At 39.5% G+C, this 19449-nt stretch overlaps 1 protein-coding gene across 2 annotated transcripts in view; it reads right to left on the bottom strand.

The window, feature by feature from the left end:
* The window catches only part of DGKH (diacylglycerol kinase eta), a 173595-nt gene that overhangs the window by 90167 nt on the left and 63979 nt on the right, over positions 1-19449 (bottom strand). The window lies entirely within an intron of this gene.

The following is a 19449-nucleotide window of genomic DNA, read 5'->3' as shown; positions in this document are numbered from 1 at the left end:
AATGAGTAAGACACAAATTAGTGTATTTTAAACGTGTATGCTGCTTTTGCCAGCATGTGTGAGATTCATCCAACCGATTACAGAAATTCTCCACTTAATGAGATGAAATGACATGACACAGCATACTAATTGTGTGAGTCTTGAAATTAACTGTGAAGCACACAAAGGGTATAAGAAAAAGCAAGTACGTCTGGATATTATATTCCAAAATGGTCTCTAATATTTCCAATTTGTAGTGTAATGATGTGATGCAAATCTTATAACACAATTTCTAGACAATGTGATATAAAAGTCAGTTGAAGTTATTCTAGACCTTTCAGAGACTTAACCAAGACCTGACCTAAAGTTCATAAACAACTTCTTCTGTTATCAGATGTCAAATTCTCCTTAACTTCAATGCTAGTAATAAAAATACAGAAAAAGCAGAAAGCACTTTAATGTTCCTACCATTTCCATGAAATTAGAAACATTGTTACGTACATACATCCATCCTTCATTTAGATACTCCTACCGTCACAAACTAAGAATATGGTCCAGCAATCACAAAGCAATTGAATTCATGCTCTCAGCCCTCTCAGATGAAACATCATATCTGAAAGGTTGGATTTACCTCGCTTTACTTCACATGCCAACAACCTGAACCAATGCATTCGGTCAGCCCTCCTGCTCTAGCTAAGGGGTAGCAATTCTCAGCTGAAAGGGTCTGCTCACCACACATCACTTTAAGATTGTTTGCAATTTTCTGACGAGACCCTAAGATAAACTAGTTTTGCATGATATAAATAGATTTAATCAGTTAGTGAATATGAACACTTATTCAAAGCTGTGGTAGCTGTGCAGCACTTCTATTTCATACTGCTCTCTGAGATTTTGGAAGGTCATCACATGGATGGGAGTAGATGACTTGTGTGTTTATCAAGGGCCAGAAGATGTAAGACCAGAGAAATTCAGTTCCAAGGAAACAGTACTCCACATACAGAGCAGGCACTGACTTACTGGAAAAATTTCCAAAATGGAAGGAAATCCACATTCCTTAAAACGCACTATGTGTACTAGGAGACACCAGAACATATATTACACTGAATATTTTCAAGAATTTTGAAATCTATTCAAAGAAGATAAATCTCCCTAAACCTTGAGCTATTACTCACTAAAGAATTAACTCTTCCATGCCATTTTTATGTCTCCATAAGCCATTTTCCCCTATTTCTATTCACTTCTTAAAACAGCAGAATCCCTAAAACAAAACCAGTAACTTCAAAATTAATTTTAAATGGCTGATTTGCAAAACATTTAATTCCCTAAAGTTGGCAGTAAATAGCCATGCAGGCTCTACAGAATGTATTTTTGTATCAAAATGTTAAAAAAAATACTGGACTGGTAAACATTTACCTAAGAAATGTTAAGCCCTTCATGAGGTACACGTCTCAAGTTAACATTTTACCACCAATAGATATACTGGGCTGAGATTTGAGCATTTTAAACAGACAATTCCATGGCTGCAGGCATCAAAACTGAACATAAAGCTTTGGCCCGATACCCTTAATTAACTTCATTTAGCCTTTAAAATGTGCAAAAAACTTCCAGCTGCCAACTCAGTCATTAGGTAATCTGCTAATAATGCTTTCCTGAATCTACGCACAAGTCACAGCACTTACAGTAATTTGAGATTGGGAGTGATCTCTCAGGTTGCTGAATTTCAGTCCACATTATTGCCTACAACCAGATTATGTAAAGTTTTTTAAAAGCATTGATCAGGCTATAGCTACACCTTAAAAAAGCAATCGGTACCTTTTCCTCTCCTAACAGCAATTAAGACAGTGCTCCAAGACCTTGCTGTTCTGAGAAACCTTCTTCTAATTAATCTCAGCTGGACGTTAAAACCTGAAGCGTAAGCAATAATCACTGCCAGTTAGATTAACCTCTTTTCTACTGTAATTTAGACGAAACAAGAAGTGCACATCCCACAATCCCACGCTACTTCTCACTTTTACAGAATCACCTCTCATGTGCTTGCCAAAACCTCTGACTTCCCCGTAGAGCATCTTGTATCATCTAGGGATACAACATCCCTCCAGAAGTATGGGACTATAATAAGAATAGAACTGAACTGAATAGAATAGAATCACTATTATGGAATCACTAACAGTTTTTACTACTTCAGCAAGTAGTAAAATTAACAAGTAGGAAGATTATTCACAATATTACAATCACAACATCACTGTACTCCACAGTGGTGTATTTTCCTCAATAAATCTAATTATAAAAACCATAGCCACATTTTATAACCCTAAGAAGGTGTACATATGTGTTCAATTATCCAAGACTGTTGAATGTGACTCTACATCACCATAATCCAAATGACAAAAATAAACAGGATTTGTGAATATTTTGATCACTAAAAAATGAGAGGCATCATCTTTTGTATCAGATTTTTAAATATTCAGTATATAACACTTTACAATTCAAAATTAGCAGTTTTAATTTTCACAGAATCACAGAATCATCAAGGTTGGAAAAGACCTTGAAGATCATTCAGTCCAACCATTAACCTAACACTGACCATTCTCAACTACACCATATCCCTAACCGCTATGTCAACCCAACTCTTAAATACCTCCGGGGATGGGGACTCCACCACTGCCCTGGACAGCCCATTCCAACACCTAACAACCCGTTCTGTAAAGAAATATTTCCTAATAACCAGTCTAAACCTTCCCTGACAACTTGAGGCCATTCCCTCTTGTCCTATTGCTTGTTACTTCGTTAAAGAGACTTATCCCCAATTTCAAAGACAACCAATCACATTGCCTTGTTTCTAATTCACTCAATTTGTAAAGTCCCACATTTGAAAAAAGTCATATTTTTTTACTTCTGGTGCTCTAGGAAGACCCAAAGAAAGGAGAATCATAGAATCATAGAATGGTTTGGGTTGGAAGGGACCTTAAAGATCATCTAGCTCCAACCCCCCTGCCATGGGCAGGGACACCTTCCACTAGACCAGGTTGCTCAGAGCCCCGTCCAACCTGGCCTTGAACACTGCCAGGGAGGGGGCAGCCACAGCTTCTCTGGGCAACATGTTCCAGTGTCTCACTATCTTCACAGTGAAGAACTTCTTCCTTACACTGAATCAGAATCTACCCTCTTTCAGTTTAAAACCACTACCTCTCATCTACACTTCCTGATCAAGAGTCCTTCCCCATGTTTCCTGTAGGCCCCCTTTAATACTGAAAGGCCGCTAGGTCTCCCCAGAGCCTTCTCTTCTCCAGGCTGAACAACCCAAACTCTCTCAGCCTGTCCTCATAAGGGAGGTGGTCCAGCCCCCCAGTTGTCTTTGTGGCCCTAAATATTCAGAAATTATATTCTGAATTCAGAAAATATTCTGAATTTAGAAAAGAAAACAGTAAACTAACTATGGATGCATTATTGGCAACTGCAAACTAGAACACTGAATGATTAAAGATAAAACTCTCCCCTCTACTCCTTTTCAGGTATGTAAGTGGACATGCTGCTCAAAATGTGTTAGGAGTGTAAAGAAAAGAACATCAGAAAATTTCTGAAAGTGAGGAGAATGAAAATGAGAACAGGAAAGGCCGTAAAACAGGGCAGGTCAAATATAAACAGAATGTTAAGAAGGTGAAGAAGAATTTCAAGATCACCTTGCAACAGATGCTCATGCTGAGATTAAAACGTTCCCCAAATACTTTGAAAGATGAAAGACAGCTACAGGATTGGCAGGATCATTTTTCAGCAGACGATGAGAAGATCATAGCAAAGAAGCTCGTCAAATTCTTGGCATCTATCTTTACCAATGAAGATGATGAGACAGTATCTCACACATGTTCTTCGTAACATCAGTACAGCGACATCAACACAAAGCAGGAAGCACTAGAGCAGTCAAATCACTAAGTGATGTGGACCAGATGGCATTGACCTGAGAGCCTTGAAGGTCCTAAAAGAACCACTGATACTAACTTCCAATCCTAGTAAGACAGTAGAGTCCATACAAAAGATTAATATACTTTTAGAGCCCATATACATCTGATGGGAAAAAATCAACAGAACTTCTGTAAAGGAAAATACTGCCTTGATACCTGCAGGGAGTTCAAGGGTGGAGAGGAAAACATGGATAAACAAAGATCCAGTGGACTCAGATTTTCAGAAAGCCTTTGACAAGGCTTTCCACCAAAGACTATTAAAGAAATTAAGTTAGAATGGAATTGGAAAAAGGGGCTTTTTGTGGACTGAAAGTTGCTCAAGGGATATGAAGCACAAGTAGGGCTTAACACTCACTTTTCTCTTCTGGATTCCCAAGGAATCAGGTTTATTAAAATTCAGTGACGCAAAGAAGGATCACACAAAAAAATCTTCAGATTTGCAGAAGATACTAAGCTCAAAAGAGTAGTCAAATTTATGCCAATGGTGAGGAATTCAAAGGATGTTATAAAACTGAGCAAGAGGGCAAAGAGGCAGAAGAAAAGCTGCAGCCCAGGTCAGTGCAAGATGCTCTGCTTCGGGGAAAAAATCTAAACCTCACTAATATTCTCACATCAACTTTGAGTAGAGAAGAGATCTGGGAGTTGCAGTTCACAGCTCTCTGTGCTCAACCACAGCCAGAAAAGCCGTAAAACACTGGCTGTCACCAAGTGACAAAACCAAGACAGAGGATGTCATTTTACTGCTATATAAATCACAGGTGTACCACATAGTTCTGGTCTCTCCAACTCAAGAAACAGAGTTAAGAGAAGGTACAGAGAAGAGCAACTCAAATGATTCAAAGGATGGAACAGCTGCCTTACAAAGAGAGACTAAAAAAGCTGGAACTCTTCAGTTTGAAGAGCAGTAGACCGAGGGGGTAATATGATCAAAGTTTATAAAAGCATTAAAGCAAAAGATGGTGAATGCAGAATGCTCACCAGATCCCACAAGATTATAACAAGGAGGAGTGTGATGAAACTGTATTGAGATCAGCTTAACAAAGGTAAAAAGCAGCACAGCTTTACATACCAGGTAGCAATTTTATGAAGCTTGCTGTCACAAGAGATTGTAGAGGCAGACAGTGTCAGCAAGTACAAAAATAGGATTAGATAAATTCCAGCACACCACCTCTGTATGTGGTCCCTTTAATCTACCACAGGGAAGTTCTAGGGGAATGGATTGCAGCCAGACTCATGTGCTGCTCCTGAACAGCCTTTCCTAGTCCACTGTTGAAGATGGATTATTGTGTGACCCAGCAAAAAATTTCTCAGGTTAGATTTCTCCCTCTATGTTGATGGTATCTCTTTTGCTCTAAAGTCTGATGTTTTTGTTTGTAAGTGGACCTAGCCTCTCATTTACCAAAATAATTCATATTTGGACTGCTGAAAGACCAGGTCATTAAAGAAAAATTAAAAAAATAAAATTATAGTCTTTGATATTGTTTAACGTCCTCCTGTGACACCTCCTGTTTGTATGACTTTGAAAAGTTGAGTATTAAAATAAAACCAACCCTCTTCTTTTTAGTATCATTGAGAGTTTGGTACATTTTCACCGTCTGCACAGGCATGGCTTTAGGCAGGCAGAGTCTTCATTATGTTACAAGGTAAAGTCTCATAGCTCATATTAACTCAGAGCCCCTTAAAATATTCCATGTGTTCAGTAGATATAAAATTACTTTTATTATTAAAGAAGGTGACAATCAAACTCTTGATTTTAATTAAAATTATGACCCAGGAATTCCAAGTTTGTGATTTTCTTGACAATCTCTGTACAGCAGCTTCTATTACTGCCACTTATGCTGACAGATTTGTCATTAGTTATGTCAAAATAAAAATAGATTTTTATCTAGTGAGAATAATAACTTCATCAGCTGCTCCGTTCGAGGTTATATTTTTATTGAAGATTCCTGATCATAGTGAAGGGAGCCTAACATCTGTAAATTAAAACCAAACCAAAAACTGTGTTATACCTATGAATTTATACAGCTAAAAATGGTCAAAATAAAATTGAAAATCAGTATGATCATCTTGACTATGTAACATTACTTTAATTCCAAGAAAATCTTGATAAAAAGAAGTACCATCAAGAACTGGTTACTCAGTGGAACATGTCGAGTTATATCATGGGGTACCTAAAGCACCGTGCTTGTCTCAACTGAGATGTTCCAGACTGCTGCTGCTAACGCATCCTCCATGTTACATTAGTGACAGAGAAATCACAAAAAGTGGCAAGTTTCATGTGCTCAGTCTGTCATTGTTGATGACAGTTATCCCCATCCCATTAAAGAAAAAACCAGTCTGGTGAGCTTTGAGAAAACAGCTTTCCAAAATGTAAGAATGAAAGCCAGCCATATTGCCCCCACTCCCCACCACAACACTAACTTGTGATTATTATAATTTTTGTGTACTAATAATAAAAGTATGTTCTTCCAAATTTATTCTTACATTCCATATTTTTGGGGTCCTTTATGTGGATGGACTCTAGCCTAAAAGAAACTGTAATACAAACAAATGCAACTATACAGCTTATGCAGTGCACTTTTTCGTCAGCTTTGTTCTCCCTTCATGCTCCCTTCCAGTCTACGCTGAGGAAACAGATTTTGCATTACTGTTGTTAAAATAAAATTTAAAAAAATAGCTTTCAGCTTCCTCTACTTAGAATATATGGTACAGTAGTAAAACATGAAGTAAACATGAAATTGCACAGAAATTGCCATAATAAAAATGTCTTGGTAGCAAGGTGTAGTTCAATGAACAGATTGATTTGAAAATAGAGGTTATAGCACATACCAAAAATTAACAGGATATTGCCATATTAAGATGAAACATTACACTGGGAATTAAAAACCAAAAAACTACTTTATATATAAACTTGATACTAGCTTGAGAATTGGAGAAGAAACTTTATCTGCAGTTCAAGTATTAAACTCCTAACTTCCACTCATGTACAACACGTTGATCTCATTCTGTGCTCTCATTAATCAGGGCATAAAACATCTGCAATACACTGAAAAAGGATAAAACACTTCATAGGATTGTGACTTAGCGCCAAAGATTTAAGGGTCTTGGTGTTATTACACAGCTCAGCTAACTTGGTATTAGAGTAGTATTTTACAGCTACTGTTTGGAGCTTCTGCTGTTGCTTTTAAATTACGCATGCTCTGAGCAGAGAGCTTTAAAACAACTAAGTCTAACTGGTTTTGAGACAGTAGAATATAAATGGTAAGTATCTCAGGAAGAAAAAAAAATGGAAAAAAATGAAACCCATAATAAACAGTCAAAGCACTCGGCTGGCAAGATTTCCTTCTTTACCAGAGTGAGTTATTTAGGTCTTGGTCTCAACTAAATGGGAGAAGCACTCAACACACTTGCCAGTCTGTAAGTATACGCAGTATAGGTCCAAAATAAACCATTTCACCATCTTACACATCAAAATGTGGAAAAAAAAAATTCCACAGAAAAGAGCAAACTCCTCCTCTAGTTCTATCCAGTGATAGATACAAATAATAGTTGGTCAACTACATGAGAAAATTGCAAAAGCATCATATAACAAAAATATATTAAACACCGCTACAAAGTTTTAAGTGATCCTTCCATGAAAATAAATCATAAGTTAAGCTGGTCATAACAAACCTTCTGTGGTTTACTTCCTGCAGTTTTAATTTTTGCCCCTCCAAGAACTTTTAAACAAATTCCAGTGATGATGTCAGACTTCCTACGAGCTACACTGGGTAGAAAGGAGCCTATGCAGAGCCACTTAGAGCTTGTGACTCTCCAGGGAAAGCTGGGGAACAACTCATTTCCTTCTTGCATGCTTCTTCCACACCTCTACCTGACTTTCACCGATCAAGTTAGGAGAGAGAAAAAGCTTTTAGCAACAGAATTCACACAAGGCCAGGAAGAGTTGTAGAATAAAATAAAATAGTTGAGTTGGAAGGGACCTACACCATAATCTAGTCCAAAACATACACATTGTAAACATACCATTTCAGGAAATTTCAGTATCACACAAATGTGTTTAAAATGAGTAAGTTCTTAGAATCTTTATTCACTTCTTTGAAGAGATGAAAAATGTAAAAATACCATCCCATCCATTCACCCCTCAACCTTTTCTAAAGTACCAGTCATTGTCAGAAAGTGATTGGTCATTGCAGTTGATATCTTACTCAATACTCAAGTCTATAGAGACAAACAGACACCGTTTCACAGATACTGTAGCCCTGTGACCTGTAAATTCCTGGTACATTTAGAATCACAGAGAAGTTTATTAACTGAATACTCAAGCATTCCTGAATTTTTCTAGTGTTTCTGATTGCTGCAGATATAGAGATTACATGCTTTAATCTAATTCAGTGGCTGCACTCCATTGCAAGTTTACATTGGCCCTAATTTTGTTTTATTGGATGGCACATAAAACCCTGAATACACATTAATCATGTTTTGAATTACATTTTCTAGTATTTTTCCACTAACAGTCTTAGCTTAATACTCTACTTCTAGAATAGTTAAATCAATAAAACCTTTAATTCCATACTGACTCAAAAAGCAAGAATCTCTTGCTTACTTACACAACTTTTCAGGCATAGGGAGACAAATAATAATTTATTTCCCACTATTGAGAAATTCACTTTTAAGTGAGAACGCTGGGAATCTAATTTGAGTGACGACGGTAAAATTATACTAGTGAAATATGCAACAAGGAAAAAAAAGCAATATACAGCAACAGGCACTCAAAAGAGCTAATGTATAAAAGATAGTGAAAAATCCTTTTGATGATCATCAGAATTATTTAGAGAAAGCAGAAATACAGGATAGATATGCCATAGATTGGAAATCTATTCCCAGTTTGACCACAGATTTTATTTGTGACCTGGGGCAAAATGGTTACTGTGTGTTCTTTGGTCTCCACACTGCAAAAAATACCTTCTTTATTCTCCTCCACAAGAGTCTGGTTGTGATTTCTCACCATTTTATTGAGTGTTTCACTAGAAGTGGCATTTGATTTTAATCAAATTTGTTCACGAATGACTTTTTGAATGATGAGGACTTCAGAAATAATAGAAGTGGAACTAAAAAGATTCACAATCCCTATCCTTTATGATCAGAATGATACAAAAAAAAAAATGTTGAAAAGCAGAGAACTGTAAACAAAGCTGCAGGATAAAAAGCTGCATTTTGAGACAAGGAATAACACAGAACTTTTTTAATACTTGTACTCGGTAACTAATGGTACTGTAGGTTCAGGTTACACATATTCACAATTAAGCTGTTGCAGAATCACAGAGAGTAAAGGTTGGAAGGGACCTTTGGAGATCCATCGAATCCAGCCGCCCTCACAAAGCAGTCACCTACAGCAGTTCACCCAAGTCTATGTCCAGCTGAGTTTTGAATATCTCCATGATGGAGACTCCACAACTTCCCTGGGCAACCTGTTCCAGTGTTCGATCATCCCCAAAATAGGAAAAAAAAAAAAAAAGCATTTTCTTGTGTTTTAAATGGTATTTTCTGTATTTCAATTTGTGCCCATTGCTCTTGCCCTGTCACTGGGCACCACTGAGTATAGCTCTGTTTTCCTTGAACTCCTCAGATATTTGTACATATTCATAAGATTTCACAGAATTTCACAGAATCATCTAGGTTGGAAAGGACCTTGAAGATCATCTAGTCCAACCATTAACCTAGCACTGACAGATCCCAACTACACCATATCCCTAAGCGCTACGTCGACCCTACTCTTAAACACCTCCAGCGATGGGGACTCCACCACCTCCCTGGGCAGCCCATTCCAACGCCTAACTACCTATTCTGTAAAGAAATACTTCCTAATATCTAGTCTAAACCTTCCCTGGTGCAACTTGAGGCCATTACCTCTTGTCCTATCACTTATTACTTGGTTAAAGAGACTCATCCCCATCTCTCTGCAACCTCCTTTCAGGGAGTTGTAGAGGGCGATGAGGTCTCCCCTCAGCCTCCTCTTCTCCAGACTAAACAGCCCCAGTGCCCTCAGCCGCTCCTTGTACAACATGTGCTCCAGACCCTCCACCAGCTTCGTTGCCCTTCTCTGGACACGCTCGAGTAATTCAATGTCCTTTTTGTAGTGAGGGGCCCAAAACTGAACACAGTAATTGAGGTGCGGCCTCACCAGTGCCAAGATCCCTTCCCTGTCCCTGCTGGCCACGCTATTTCTGATACAGGCCAGGATGCCATTGGCCTTCTTGGCCACCTGGGCACACTGATGGCTCATGTTCAGCCAGCTGTCAATCAACACCCCCAGGTCCCTCTCTGACTGGCAGCTCTCCAGCCACTCCTCCCCAAGCCTGTAGCGCTGCTGGGGGTTGTTGTGGCCCAATTGCAGCACCCGGCATTTGGCCTTATTGAACTTCATACAGTTGGCCTTGGCCCATCGCTCCAGCCTGTCCAGATCTCTCTGCAGAGCCTCCCTACCCTCGAGCAGATCAACACTCCCACCCAGCTTGGTGTCATCTGCAAACTTACTGAGGGTGCACTCGATCCCCTCGTCTAGATCATCAATAAAGATGTTGAACAGGAGTGGCCCCAAAACCGAGCCCTGGGGGACACCACTCGTGACTGGCCGCCAACTGGATTTAACTCTGTTCACCACAACTCTCTGGGCTGGGCCATCCAGCCAGTTTTTTACCCAGCAAAGCATGTGATCATCCAAGCCTCGAGCAGCCAGTTTCGCCAGAAGAATGCTGTGGGAAACAGTGTCAAAGGCCTCTCTAAAGTCAAGGTAAACTACATCTACAGCCTTTCCCTCATCCAATAAGTAGGTCACTCTGTCGTAGAAGGAGATCAGGTTAGTCAAGCAGGACCTGCCTTTCATAAACCCATGCTGATGGGCCTGATCCCCTGGTTGTCCCGCATGTGTTGTAAGATGGTATTCTGGATGAGCTGCTCCATCAGCTTCCCGGGTACCAAAGTCAAGCTGACAGGCCTGTAATTTCCCGGATCATCCTTCCGACCCTTCTTATAGATGGGCATCACATTGGCCAGTTTCCAATCTGTCGGGACTTCCCCGGTCATCCAGGACTGCTGGTAAATGATGGAAAGCGGCTTGGCGAGCACCCCAGCCAGCTCCTTCAGCACCCTCGGGTGTATCCTGTCTGGTCCCATAGACTCGTGTGTGTCTATGTGATGTAGCAGGTCACTGACTCTCTCCTGGATTGCGGGGGGGTCGTTCTCCCAGTCTCTATCATCTGGCTGAGGAGGCTGGATTCTCTCAACACAACTAGTCTTGTTATTAAAGACTGAGGCAAAGAAGGCATTAAGGACCTCAGCCTTCCCCTCATCACTTGTTACCAAGTTTCCTTCAGCATCTAGCAGGGGATGGAGACTCTCCCTGGTCTTTCTTTTGCTACTGACATACTTACAGAAACATTTCTTTTTATCTTTGATTGCTGAAGCCAGATTGATTTCCAGCTGGGCTTTGGACCTGCTGATTTCTGCCCTGCATAGCCTCACAGCCTCTTTGTAATCACTGCGAGTGGCTAGCCCCTTCCTCCAAAGGCTGTAAACTCTCCTTTTCTCCCTGACTTGCAGCCAAAGCTCCCTGTTCAGCCAGGGGGGTCTTCTCTGCCGACTGCTCCTCTGAGAGCACCTGGGGACTGCCTGCTCCTGAGACATAAGCACTTCCTTCTTAAAGAGCCCCCAGCCTTCCTGGGCCCCTATACCCTTCAGGACCATTCCTTACAAATATTATTGAGGTATGCCTTGCACAATTTTTCCCAATTAGGATTTTCCTATATGAAAATCTAGCAGTTCTAGACAATGTCTGGAGCCCAAATTGGCACCAAAACTCCCAGTTCTGGTTACTGCATTTTAATTAATTTGGAGTTATTAAATTTAGTAAATATTTTATAGATTGTTGTATTTTGGAAGAAAATTTAAAAAAGAGTTTGTGATATAGTACTGAGTAAGTGCCAAACAGATCTGAAGTTTACTTTCTAGGCCACTAACAGTCCTTTGTAACCTCTGGTAGGTGGCTTATTCATTGCACCTCAATTCTGAACAGGCATATAAGGAATACTACTTCCTCACCTCAAACAGGTGCTACGCTGATACATTCACTCGTTTGTGCAGCTACATATAAACATTACATGCGGTACCTACTGAACCACTATAAATTTAGGAAACAGATTATTACCACAAGAGTGCTCATGAATTCCCCAAAGCAGCAAGGAAGTATTAGTAATGGACGGTCTCACTTGTTTCTAGCGATTCTCATGGTAAAATCTTATTTTCCTTCCCAGTCTATAGCAGCAACCCTGGTGGAAGCAGAATTCTCCTATTACAACGAGAGGAGAAAATTCTCTCTTTTGAGACAACCAGACTGGAGAGCAGAAGAATAACACACATCAGACCTTCCCTTCCCCTCTGTTTACTAACGGGAAGTAAGAGCCTGTAATTACTTTTGAATTCACATCCCCTTTGTGACCAGGCTCATTCATGTACATGCTATTTTCTCTCATTCAAAAAACACAGTAAAGCTTCTTCTCCCAAAACACATGTCTCTGACTGGAATGGGGCAGATCAGTAATTCTCAGCGTTTTATACAATGTGGCTCATGCTTGTCTATCCATCAAGGAGCTTCTTCTCCAGCTCTAGATAGGCTCCAGCTCTTACTCCACATCCAAACCCTTGTAGAACACAATGCAATGCCTCACTTCAGTCCATAGGAAAATCAGGGAGTGGATCCTCTTGAAACTTATTTCTGGGCACGTGAAGGAGAAGGTAACTGGACACAGCGAGCATTAAATCATGCCTGAACGTCATGGAATCTTTTCTAAGACCCCTGCATCAGACAGCATAGCGCCTCCCATTCCACTTGTTGTTCAGCAGCTCTTATTGCTAAAATATAATAAAAGTAGTATTCACTCACTTCTTTTGGTGAGTTGAGCAGTTAAGAATGGACTTTGCCTTTTCAGTTTTAAACAGCTTGATGGTAATTTTGATGGTAATTTTTTCCATTTAAACAATTTAAATTGCTATTAACAAAACAGCCCTAGTATAAAACCAAGTAAAACTAGAAATGTGGAAATAAATGTGCTAAAATAAAACTTGACTATAGTTGTCATCGTTGGTTTTTTTTTAATTGAGGAAAATATGTTCCATATAAATAAATTCTCAGCTTTACAAAACCTGTCACTTTACATATCCATTGTGTAAGAGGATTTGGCACCTTCAAGGTAGGAGCATTTACATGTGTTATATTGTGCTTGCTTTCAGACTATGATGCAAAAGCTACTTTCTGGGGAGCTAAAAAAGGCAAATTCTATTTCAGCTTCAATAAAACCTCAAAAATATTCTGAAATCTTTGTTTAACAATGTATCCTCCATACCCATTAACAAAATCAAAGACTCATAAAGGACCTAAAATAGACACAAAAAGATCTTTTAATCCACAGTCTCCTCCAAGGTAATACTAACTGTATACAGATTTGCAGAAACAGGTTAACTATCATCTTATTCAGGTGTCCTGTTTTTTCATTTGAAATTTTTTTCTGGTCCAATTGTTGGCAAAAAGTCCACTATCATCCAATATCTGCATCAGATGAGCATGAGCAGTAGAGGCGCTGCATCTCACAAGCCTGCATTAATTGCTTCTGGAGAGTTGTCCTGGTTCAGCTAGGATAGGGTTAAGTTTCCCCAGCAGTGGGGAGGGAGCTCTAGCCGGGTTATTCATACCATGCTGACGTCAGGTCCGGGCGCCCAAGCGCGGGAAGATTTGTAGACGCCCTTTGCGTGCGGTTGCTTCCCTCACTGCTGTATCGGTATATCTCTTGTTCTGTTCATTGTTATTACTGTTATTGTTGTTGCTATTGTTGTTGTTCGGTTTGTTGTTGTTACACTGTTGTATTAAAACTCTCCTTATCTCACCCCTGGGGTTTGTATTTCACTCCCTGCCCCGTCCGGTACAAGGGGAGGGGAGGGGCAGCGGCAGCGTGGTCTCGGGTCCCGGCAGGGACTAAACCACCAGAGCCTTTTTGGCACCCAACGTGGGGCTTGAGAGGGTTGAAATAAGGACAAAAGGAGAAGGTGTGTTAGAGCAATCTGTTAGGTGCAATTTTTCTGGTTTTATTTGTATTGTTTGATAAGGAACATTTGCAATGCTGGCCAACTTGCTTGTGTGTTGGGACTGGATTAATCCTTATATCCACTGTGTGTTCCCAGTGCTGGTGTTTGTTATCGGTGGAAAATGTGCCAAGGGTCTTGTTTTGCTGTATTGGCTACTGGCTGCTTATAATATGCTTGCATCACTGCTTGTGGGGGTGAACCGGTACCTGTTTGCTGCCTGGGCTTTTGCTAGGGGTCTCATCCCCTCTTATGGGTGAGCCAGGGGAAGAGATTCTCTCGGGTTTTGAGAGTTTTAGCTATCCCTGGAGCATCAAGGCCACTGTGTTTGCGGCAAATGCTTTCTAAATGTTTGCCAGATCTTCTTTTGGGCCATGTGGTACTTCAACAACAACAGCACCACCCGGAAACCTGCCTCGAGGGCAGATAGTTATGAGTGGCAAGGTGTGTGGGAAAAGATGGGCAAGTGCCTCGGTCAGTGGTCACCCCCAACGTTTTGGAATTTCACTCCAAAACAAATGCAGAGTCCTGATAAACTGGTGGAGTGTTTGGAAAAGGTGTGTTGCCAATCTAACAAATCCAGGGGTTGAGATAAGGAAAGGTTTAATACAACAGTGTAACAGCAACAAACCGAACAACAATAACAGTAATAACAATGAACAGAACAAGAGATATACTGATACAGCAGTGAGGGAAGCAACCGCACGCAAAGGGCGTCTACAAATCTTCCCGCGCTTGGGCGCCTGGACCTGACGTCAGCATGGTATTGAATAACCCAGTTAGAGCTCCCTCCCCACTGCTGGGGAAACTTAACCCTATCCTAGCTGAACCAGGACAAGAGTTAATCTTCATATGTCCAGCTCCCAATCATGGAATCCTCATACAGAATGATGGGGGGGTCTAAAATCTGGCTTTTCATATGACCTGACTGTCATTACAAAAATACACCACCCTTCTTTCCTTTCTATTTAAATGAGGCCTGCATCTGCCTTTGTCAACCATCCTTAGCCTACTCCCATAAGACATTTGCCTAAGATGTTCTTAAAGCCCCCAGTTACAGAGATCCTCTACCACTACAATGTTATCCCTTGTGTAAACCTCCCTTGTTGCACTTTAAACCCATAAAGTGCTGTTGTAGGACAATGATACAGTTATAAAATGTCAATAAATGAACTCAAAGGCAGTTCCTAATTCACAGTACTTTGTAAGAAGAAAAACAGGGAGAACAGCAATCACTTGATAGGATGATTGTTACTGCTCTTCACTTGGCAAGCCCCAACTTTCTTTTGTTCCAATCACACTAAGTCTTTGTCAGGAGAAAATATTATGAACACGCAGTTATTAAATGAGACTAAACTAATAAATTTACATCTAAAAATAATTTTTAACAGAACAAAGATGGAGAACTGCAATGTCTTTCCACAGAGGATACAGATTATGAAAGTCTTATATCCTGCTATGTACTAAGATTAGGCTTGGCATAATCACCTCGAGGTAGGTACGATTATTGCTATGTGAAACCTCTTGATGAAGTACCATCTTCAAGAGCATTTATGAGCAAGAAGCTCTACTCTCCTTTGGGAGCTGGATCGAGTGTCCTATTTATTTCACTGGCCTTTCACATAGAAGTGAAAAGCATGGAAAATATTTTTTAAAAATAGATGTGGCTAATCAGATTTCCTCTTACGTTTCCTGATCATGTTTCTTTGGTATCTACTCTCTTCTGTTTAAAATACTTTTACTCTCATAACTGCTTACTTGTGTTTAATACAGGTACCATTAACTTTTGAGATTCATTCAATTTCTAAGTGTTAAGTACTTAAGGAACGTTTGCAGTTGTTATTTTTTCCCTGTGATAAGAGGGGGAGGACTTTGCCAGGTAAACCCTAGAAAATCTTGCCCATGCTGTCTCCTATGCTGTGACAGTTTCAGAAGGGAAAATGCAGCCACTGTGCCACATTTCAGGTTAAGCAGCCAACAAGAGTAAGTCTGGGTTGAGACAACACCATTAGGAGCTTCAATGACTGAGGCACAAGCACACGTTTCAGGACCAGATTTGGAGCAGAAAGGCAGGGCAGGTGCTCTTTGGCACTAAACCCACCAAAACTTCTGAGCCAGAGCATCCCATTTTCTTTGAACACTTGTGCTGGAGCCTGAGTTACATTAGAACTTTCTCCACGCACAAAGGAAGCAATAGAAAACAAGCTAAAATCATTAAAAATATATCAATCGGATCTAACTTGTATGATAAAAATTTTAAATATACAGGATGATCTTCAATCTTCTTTCAAACTAGCTAGGCTTCCAAAAAAAAAAAAAGCTAGGTAAATATAGTCTTATGTTATCTTAATTCCAAGAAAAATAATTGTAGCTATTTGTTATAAAGTTTTTCTTGTTACAAAAAGAAAATCCCTTTAAATGGAATATTTAAAGAAAAAATGATCAGTCTAAAATCCCATTTGCACAAAGGTACTGTGATTTTTATTCATTGGTTCCAGACGCTACTTAGAGGTGCTGATCACAAGGACCTGGATGAGAGAAAGGTGACAACAAAGTCAAAGCACCCACATCAAGAGTAATTTCTGAGTCACCTGAATTTATCACTCTCACTTCTTCCAACCTGGGAATAAATCTGATTAATACTCCTCTTTTTTTTTTATTGTTTTCCTTTTCTTTTTTTTACACCAAAGAGATGCTTCTCAAATAGTTAAACCATCTGTACACTTCATATCTTGCTATGCTAGCCCCACTGATTCATATGAGGAAACAGAAGAAAAACTACACTTGCTTATTAATATGTATGATACGCTGGCTTTATTTATCTGGGCTGAAACTACCATCACTAGCAACTCTAGAGACACAGCAGTTAACACCGCAAAAAAAAAAAAAAAAAAAAATGTTTCCTACAATGTAAGACAAGTTTCAAGTCAGCAGTGCTCATTTTTAAAGCCATTCATTGATTTATCCCCATCAGCTGCAGAGACTGCAAGTGTTTTCCTTCAGCACCACAGCTACTAACTGATTTTCAGGTTGCCAATTGAAAGGTGATCAATCAGTGAAACAGCTCAACAGCAGCCAGAGATTTCAAGAAGGCATTTGATCAAGCTTCATTGAGCAGCATCCTCTAAGGGTGCTCATTTGTTCTACAGTTACCCAAACTCATAGAGGATTATTCATCTAATGACGCTGTGGTTTCATGTGAAACCACATGATGTGAACTATCATTCAAGACACTGAATAGGTTTTCCATACACAGTATGAGCATACAGCAAAAACATTAGGTATTTTAAATACAAAAGACTTCTCACCAGACTTTTCTCTCTAAACTACAAATCAGAACTGCTAAACCCTTAGAGATTTTCACTTGCACTTCAAAACATAGCTCTATACCCTTGGAAGGGGCAGAATGTATCAAGGTCTAGGCGTACATTCCCTTCCATTAACTAGCATGGTAAATAGCCTGTCAACACAATACCACGGGTGCCATCACCAACAACAGCCTTAAACCTCCTTATTCTCCATTGGAAGTCACGGCTTAATTTATGTAACTGTTAGTTAATGAAGGTCTTAAACTCACAAGAGAAGCCCATGGGGGAAAACGCACAGACAGGCGCTGACAAGCTAATAGGTAATGAGGACAGCAGGAGGCCCTGAGGTAGGTTGGTTATTGAAGGCTAATGGGCTCCTCCATCTTCCTTGTGCCCACCCCATCTATCTGGAACACAGCACCGAGCCACAGAAGCCCATTTAATTAATGGGTCCTGTTAGGCACCAGGCCTTTTGCTTTTCATCTGCACTAAAAACTAGTTGGTTAGTTGGGTTATCATTCTGAATGAGAAGGCTGAAGGTTTCTTCATGGGTTTTCTCATAAACCTTATGGTTGATAGAATGAAAATACTAATTTTCTGTATGTAAAAAACCTGACCGTCCAAGTTTGAGACAAAGATCAAGAATGCTGTAATTTTTACATTTCCGATACAGATCTTTTTTTTTTAATTATTGTTTATAACCTTCTGTCTATTTTAAGACTCAACTCAATAGAGTGGGAGGTTAATGAAAAACGTAACTGAAAATAAATATTCTGACACATAAAGCATAGTGACTGGAGGCGGTGGGGGGGGGGAGTGGTTTTTTCTTTGCAGGTTAGTGGTTTTCTTTTAAGAAGTTTTACAGTTTTACTTTCTGCTGCCTTAATCACCAAAGATGAATGCAGAGCATGCTGTGCCCTGGAGCATCCTTCTGGTGCCATTTATATTTGGACTAAAAATGGGCTGAATCTGGTCCAGGGCACAAAACAAGGAATTATTGCCCCAAAGAGCCTGCAGCTTTAAACAATCAAGATACAAAAAGGATGCACTAAGACACCCTGAGGAAGGACTACATCAGTTTTTAACTAAGGAGCCACAAAATTTGTATTACTGTTTGAATACCAAAAGGAGATGAAGGCATTTAAATGCAGAGAGAAAAGTGGCATGATATGTGTGAAATGAGAAAGAGGATCCTTAAAGCAGCACTGGCACAAAAAAGAACAAGGAAGAAAAGAGACAGGATTATTAAGTCTAACATCGTCAATGATGAAAAAAGCCACACACAGATCAGCAAGGGTCTCTTGCACTGTGAGCCTACATCCTCTGATTTACAGTAACCATTCTCATATGCTATGAATAATCAAGAATTATTCATATGAATAATCATATTTATTATAAATAATCAACAACTGAAAAAACCTACACTTCAGAGTCTCTGCTTAAATTTATTAACATTTGTTATCATTTGATACACCATGTCACTGAAATCATACAACTGAGCTTAGCTGTTTAATTCACCTACCTAGAAACCTTTCCAATGAGCAAATAGAATCAATACTGAAACACAGAGAGAATGTGCACTAACATTGCTATGAAGATGGGTGACATCTTTCTGGATAAGCAAACTCCAGCAGTATTAAACAGGAGAGTGATATAAAGTGTATCTCCTCACCTACTTCTTGTTCTAAGGATATTTGGAAACTGGTTCTAACCAGTTGTCTAAGGAAGATCCACCAAAAAAAAGTATAAATACAATCAATTTTAAAGTGACACTAACATTTCTCTAGTATGAAAGAGAAATAATCTATGAGCAGAGTACAACTAGAGTATAATTGGATATGTTAACAGTAAAAATGGAAAAAAAAAAAGTAGAAATCACTGCATTTCAGAACAGATGGTGGATAATATTAATACAGAAATTTCTTCTTTTCTGTCTCTTAAGAATAATTCATGTATTGTTATCTTAATTGTCAATTAATATGTTAATTGTTATTAGGATTGGAATAATAAATGATGACCACTGACTGCCTTTTTGTGCTTAGTGAAGATCGAGACTGGTTCTTGAAACAGAT

This window comes from Strix aluco, chromosome 2, assembly GCF_031877795.1.
Source record: "Strix aluco isolate bStrAlu1 chromosome 2, bStrAlu1.hap1, whole genome shotgun sequence".
Lineage (NCBI taxonomy): Eukaryota > Metazoa > Chordata > Aves > Strigiformes > Strigidae > Strix > Strix aluco.
The sequence above is the reverse complement of the archived record's forward strand: the minus strand, read 5'-3'. Positions and strand labels throughout refer to the sequence as shown.